This window comes from Lepus europaeus, unplaced genomic scaffold (assembly GCF_033115175.1).
Source record: "Lepus europaeus isolate LE1 unplaced genomic scaffold, mLepTim1.pri SCAFFOLD_104, whole genome shotgun sequence".
NCBI lineage: Eukaryota > Metazoa > Chordata > Mammalia > Lagomorpha > Leporidae > Lepus > Lepus europaeus.
Genome location: NW_026909022.1, coordinates 679,064 through 685,805, shown reverse-complemented (window position 1 = coordinate 685,805; position 6,742 = coordinate 679,064). Strand labels below are relative to the sequence as shown.

At 40.2% G+C, this 6,742-nt stretch overlaps 1 pseudogene; it reads right to left on the bottom strand.

Moving 5' to 3' along the window:
* Positions 1-1,651: 1,651 nt before the first annotated feature.
* LOC133754381 (SERPINE1 mRNA-binding protein 1-like) lies at positions 1,652-4,549 on the bottom strand (annotated as a pseudogene).
* Positions 4,550-6,742: the final 2,193 nt, after the last annotated feature.

Here is a 6,742-nt window from a genome sequence, read left to right as displayed (position 1 = left end):
CCTGCACCTGCTTGGGAGACCCAGAAGAAGCTCCTGGCTTCAGATGGGTGCAGCTCCAGCCATAGCAGCCAACTGGGTAGTGAACCATTGGATGGAAGACATCTCTCTCTCTGCCTCTCCTTCTCTCTCTGTGTAACTCTGACTTTCAAATAAATAAATAAATCTTTAAAAAAGTTTATTTATGACACAGTTTAGAATAGTTTTTGTTAACCCCAGTACTTGGGGGAATGCTCCCCAACCCTGGCTGGATTAAACAGCATTTTCAGGGTGATTGAGATTTTAGCTGAAACACAGAGCCTTCACTGCTTTTATTCTGGCTTCTGTACAGATTTGGAATATACAAAAATCTCACCTTAGAAGTTGAGCAGATCATTGATGGCAGAAATAATTTGAAGTGGGAAAGAATGTTCTCACATAATTACTCTGAAGTTTAATGAGCATTGCTGACTAATTATCTTAGTGCCATTAGAAGTAAGTTGTTTCAAAGTAAGTTTTGTTTGTGTGAGTGTGCATTGTGTAAACTAAATTGTGATGTTTATAGCACTTAGAGTGTGTATTTGTATCAAAATGTGCCTACCTATTTATGAGGGAGGCTTGCTTTTCACACTTCAGTTTTATTTAATGTGTGGCAAGCTGAGAGACAACACTCCCATTTTAGGTGAGGTTGTGTTGTGAAGTTTAAAATATTTCAGGAAAAGGATCCGTTCTAAGCAAGAGTCATCTCTCAGCTTTAGTTATCAATGTAGCTGGCTAAAAATGAGGAAATAAAATCCTTAACCATTTATAATTTCTGTAATTTCTCTGAAAGATTTCTTTGCAGAACTAAAAGTGACTTGACATATCCAAACTCATTTCAGAGTAAGAAGCTAACATCTTTTTAAAATCTCAGATTGTTTACTTGTAGATCTAGGTAATATTGTGGGGAAAAAATTTCTTTCAGAGGAGTACTCTTTCCAATTTTGTTTTGGAAACCTAGGTTTTGCCTGTGAAGAACAAGACAATGGCTTTTAGATACTGCTTGTGGATTGTGTTTGAGGGATTGATTCTAGGACTGTTATTTATTGGATAGTATTTCTAGCTTTCATTTATTTACTATTTGCAGTTAATGTTCATGTTTTTCTATACAATCATGTTATGCACATTTCTTTAACTTTTTAAGATTTTTTTGGATGTATAAACAACAAAGTCATTTTTTTATTAAACTGTTACACACTATTAACACCTGTATTTCAAGTTTGCAAGCAGCCATGCAAAAGTGTACATGAATAATTCACAATCTATGAAAATTATGAAAACATCCTTGCTACTAATACATTCCTAAATACAAAAGTGACTACCATATTTGTATGAAGAAGAAGACCTAAATGAGGATTTCAGTGAGTGTGATCCCAGTGGAAAGAACGGGGCCATCAAGGTAGGAGGTACCTTTCTCTGAAGGGAGGAGAGAACTTCCACTTTGACTATGACTCTGTCATAATCAAATGAGAAGCTCATTTTCAAAACAGATAAAATTCAATCTTTAGGTGTGGGTGGCATCAATGTCAGGCTGTTGTTTTTTTTTTTCAATTTCTTAGTCCTTTGGGATCATTAAGCATGCAAAAACATTGCACAGGAGAGTCCACAAAGGAACTAAGGTTGTTAGGACATCCCATTAAGCCATAGCTAGAAATGCCTCTGGATCATTCATATCAGATGCAGAAACACTTGACTTGGTCCTGCTGGACTAAGTCATCCATCATGACATCCATCATGTCCACATCTACCTCTGCCCTCTTCTGCCACCATGTCCTAGGTGGCCTAGGTCTCAAAGTTGATCTCTAGCTAAGATGTTATATCATTTGCTGGTTTCCAGAAATGATAGGCCAAAATAGAATCTTCAGCATGAGCCTCTTCACACCTTGTTTATGAAAAACAAATCCTTTCATTGCCAGTCAGCACTTGATTTGATTTTCAAATATTAAATTCTAGTTTGTCCTGTCTTTATGAATTGTCTTCCACTCATCCAAAGTAATCTCATTTGTACTCTCTTCTTTTACCTTTTCATTCACATTTCCCTATTTTCCATGTTGGCCACTGGATGTTCTTCACCTTCAAGTGTTTCCTCAGTCACATTTGATGAATCAGTCAGTTAATTCATCTTTGAAAATTTCCCATTTGTGAGACCCACAACCTCCACATTTGTCTACCTGCTTTAGACCACTGTAATGTGATACAGATCTATTGCTTTTACTGTGTCTATCAAATTCACATTTGCCCATGAGAACCAAATCCATCTCCTAGGCCCCATTCCACATCCATGGCCTCCTGACCTCTTCTAAGACCAACACTACCTCAGGTCAGTCAATTATAAATGTATCAACAGAAAACTCACCTCTCATCTGCTAATATCCCTGCCCCTCTGAAGCAGACCTGAGGCAGCCTTGGGCCAACAGTTCTGCCTCAACTTCCACTGGTAGACCTGGTGTTGGGAAGCACTCTTTGCCAGAGAATGACATTTTAGTTTTATGTTCCCAATTAAAACTTTCCCCTATTTTTATAAATTGTTGATTCTTTGCATACTTTACAAATGACTATAACTTTGCTAAACAAAGTACCATTTTTTTTTGTCCTGTGCATGTTGAGATAGTGTGATGACACTGACAAACCCTTATCCCTTATGATGATGTTGGTTCCCTTTTCTTTTCTTTTTTTTTTCTTTTTTTTTTTTTATTTTTTGTATGACTTTTTGTCCTCTTTCCAGTTGGTTAGGTTAGGTTTTATGATCTGAGAAAAAAGAATTACTGGAGTCTGAGAATAGAGGAAAAGGGGATTTTTCTTGGCCTTTTAGGATAATTTCCCCTCAGGTAATTTAGAAAAATATCTAAATTGCATTCAAACTTCGAACTACTTCAAGAAGAGAATCTAATGCAACCAAGTCTGCAATGCTCACAAAACATTACAGAAGCAGATATTCTGTGAATAAGTCAGAGATGATTAAAATATTCAAGGGGTCATAAGTTGATACTGGCTTCTATTTGTGGTGTGTTGTGTTTTGCATAGTATTTGCTTTCATTAGGAGAGGATGTAGCAGGAATAGTAAGATGCTGGATTGACAATCTGTGCAGAATGAATCAATGGAAATAACAGGGCAGATCCTGTTCTTGCAGGGCAAAGATAGTAGCAGGGATTAAAGCTTACCCTAATGGCCCTTTAGTTTGTTTTCTTTGCTTGTGTTTGTGTTTCATTTTTTTGGAGCAGTTTCCATTAATAAAGGTTTTGGTTTGTGGACTTAATTACAAGGGGGTATGGCTTTGGAATGTAGACTGGGTCCCAGGGTGACCCTCAGCCTCAGAGCTCCCCCAAACAGCTGTGGAGCCTCTGTGCTAGGAGAGACATCTTCCCTCTCTTGTTGAATGACATTTTCCTTTCCAAGATGCATATAATCTCCTAGTGGATTACGTCCTTCCTCCCAAAACGTGCCTTCTGAGCAGTTGGTGCTTTAGTGGGTTTGAGTCTTGGCTGTTTTGTTCTCCCTGGCCTTTAAACACTCCTTGATGTTCCCCACCTGTCTTTGCTGCAATTTCCCCTGCCACCCAGGGTGTAGGACTTTCAACAAGAACTCTTTCCTTGTTCTTGACTTGTTCACCCTGGAAGGTTAAGAATTTGAATCAGTCCCTATGGGTCAATCCTTTAAGACCTATTAGAGTTAGGTATTAGTCCTTTCACTAGGCAGAAACCATGTATCATTTATCATTGACACGTGGTACTCATTACTCATTTTTCTGTTGTGGGTAGTGTTTAGCCCCTGGCACTGATTCTCAGCCTGAAGCCAGTGAATCCCTTCAGTTATAGTTAAACAAAGTTTTTATAAGTCATTTTTGCTCACACTATAAGAAGGTTTACCCAGTCATCTCAAACTAATTAGAAGCTCTGATTGGCAGCTTTAAATTTCTTGATTAAAAACTTAATAGTATTAGTCTTTTAATAATAAAGGTGCTGTTAATGAAAAGAATGAGAACGATGCTACTTGGTGCTTAAAGAAAATATTTTGATTAATGTATGTACCAGCTATTGACATTTCTTTATTGTATTGAAAGTTTTCTTTTAAAATAAATAGCAGTTTTTCAGTGTTGAAAGAAAAGAAAACCTGCTTCTTCACCCTTTTCTTCAAGCGGTTTTGCAAATATTCATTCAAGAAGTGGTCACCTTTTGGTCCTCTCTCAATTATTTTTCCTTCACCCTGAAGCTGTTGATCAGTCTTTTTCCAACATGTCTTATTCCTTCTTTCTTGAACGCCACAGGTGGCTGCACCTTCTCTTTCTTGTCAACCAGGCCAATCTGGCAGTGAGTTTATTGGTCTTTCTGGGACTCTTTCTATGGCTGTTTGCCTGCTGCTTTGGAGTTGGTCTGGGCCTCTGCCTGAGCTGCGTTATCTGCCCCAGGGACTCCAACACTCCCCACCCCCAGCCCGGCCTCGGCCGGCTTCTTTTTCTCTTGGTCTCTGCTCCTTTAGCATCTGGAATGGATCAGATTCGATGTCAAATAACTGATTGAATTGGTTGGTAACCATGCAGAGAAGCCTTCCTGTGGTGCCCAGCCCTGATTGTGGCTCAGCGGTGCTTTTCTCCACAGACTGCTATGGGTCGCCTTGAGTTAAGAGCTCCTGCTTCAGTTCTTCCCACAAGATGATTCAGCTCAGGGGGAAGGAGTCTACTTAACACTGTAGTTTTAGGGGCTGGCGCTGTGGCACAGTGGGGTAACACCCTGGCCTGAAGCACTGGCATCCCACATGGGTGCTGCTTTGAGACCCAGCTGATCCACTTCCAATCCAGCTCTCTGCTATGGCCTGGGAAAGCAGTAGAAGATGGCCCAAAATGCTTGGGCCCCTGCACCCATGTGGGAGACCTGGAGGAAGCTCCTGGCTTCAAATCAGTGCAGCTCCAGCCAGTGCAGCCAACTGGAGAGTGAACCATCAGATGGAAGACCTCTCTGTCTCTCTGTCTCTCTCTCTCTCTACTTCTTAAAACTGTAGTTTTAAAAATAAAACTACTAGCAGTAGTTTTTCAGTTCTAGAAAAAGTAAAAGTTGTGGGGTTAAAAGTTGTATTTTCTTTCTTATGGGATCTTCTAATATTGTATTTTTATATGTCCTTTTTAAAAAAAATATTGTGTACAACCTTTAAAACATCAATGTTGGGATCAAAAGAAGACCCAGCCTATTTTCTACTTGCTGTAAGTTAAGCAAACATGTTTTAATAAAAACAAAATGAAGGAAAGAAAATTGAAGCAGTCAGACATGAACCAGTGCCCATATGGTGAGCCTGTTCAGTTGGGCTGGGCATCTGTGGGCCTCTCGGGCTTTAGCAGAATGTCTTTAGCATGCAGGCTGTAGGCTGTGACAGTGTGGTTTGCTCTGAGACTTGCTCATACATCTCCCCATTGTAGCATCCTGTGCTACAGCCTGTGGTTTGGACCACGTCTTCAAGCTAGTTACAATTTTTCACTCAGAACTAGCAGAGAGAGGGCTGAGGCCACCAAAAGAGGAAGTTAGTATTTAGAAATTCACATTCAGGCTGTCACCAACAAAAATACCACTATTATTATGGGCTCCAAGCCAATGAGCATACAGTATGTGAAACCCCCATCCAATGGGAAAGCCTGTAAGATGTCCCAATAAGAAAATAGTAAATCCTTAAAAACCCAGTGCACTTTTGGAAAACCAGTGTCCCACTCTGGCACCCCATCTCACCTCTCAGATGAGCTGCTTCACTTTCACTTGCAAAACAAAGAAGCAATAAAGTTTCTATTCACTTGCCATTGTTTCCAGGCTTTTTCTCTTTACTGGGCTAAGGAAAGGAAACCACTGAATTCAATCCAGTAACTACTCTCCCCTCTGTAACTGGGAACATACTAGATGCTGGCTTTGTGGGTAGCATCTTGGCCTGCTATGCCACAATATGGCCCCTAAATAAACCTTTACAAAGAAAGTCATAAAATCTAGAAGACACAAAAGAAATAAAATAAAATCTGAGTCACATAAATCAAAACTTTCTTCAAGGCAAAAACACCATAAACTAAACATTAAGAATCTATGGCGGCCGGTGCCGTGGCTTAACAGGCTAATCCTCTGCCTTGCAGCACCGGCACACCGGGTTCTAGTCCTGGTTGGGGTGCTGGATTCTATCCCGGCTGCCCCTCTTCCAGGCCAGCTCTCTGCTATGGCCCAGGAAGGCAGTGGAGGATGGCCCAAGTGCTTGGGCCCTGCACCCGCAGGGGTGACCAAGAGAAGCACCTGGCTCCTGGCTTCGGATCAGTGAGATGCGCTGGCTGCAGCGGCCATTGGAGGGTGAACCAATGGCAAAAAGGAAGACCTTTCTCTCTGTCTCTCTCTCTCACTCTGCCTGTCAAAAAGAAAAAAAAGAATCTATGGTAGATTAGAAATTCCTGTGAAAAACATAAGTTTGCATTTTCAAGTCTATCAAGAATATCTTCATATCGGGAAAGTGAAATAAAAGCAATTCTCAAATGTTTGACCCAGCTGCAGCCACTGCAAACATTTGAGGAATGAACCGGTTTATGGGAGCACTCTCTCTCTGTTTCTCAAAAACAGTTTTGAAAATCACACACACACACAAATTGTATGAATTAAGCTTTTTTTTTTTAACTTTGATGATTATTTCTGAGATATCAATTGCAAGGAGTTCCCATCTGTCACTCATACATCAATGCTGAGTTCCAACCAAGTGCTTGAAATATGCTATATC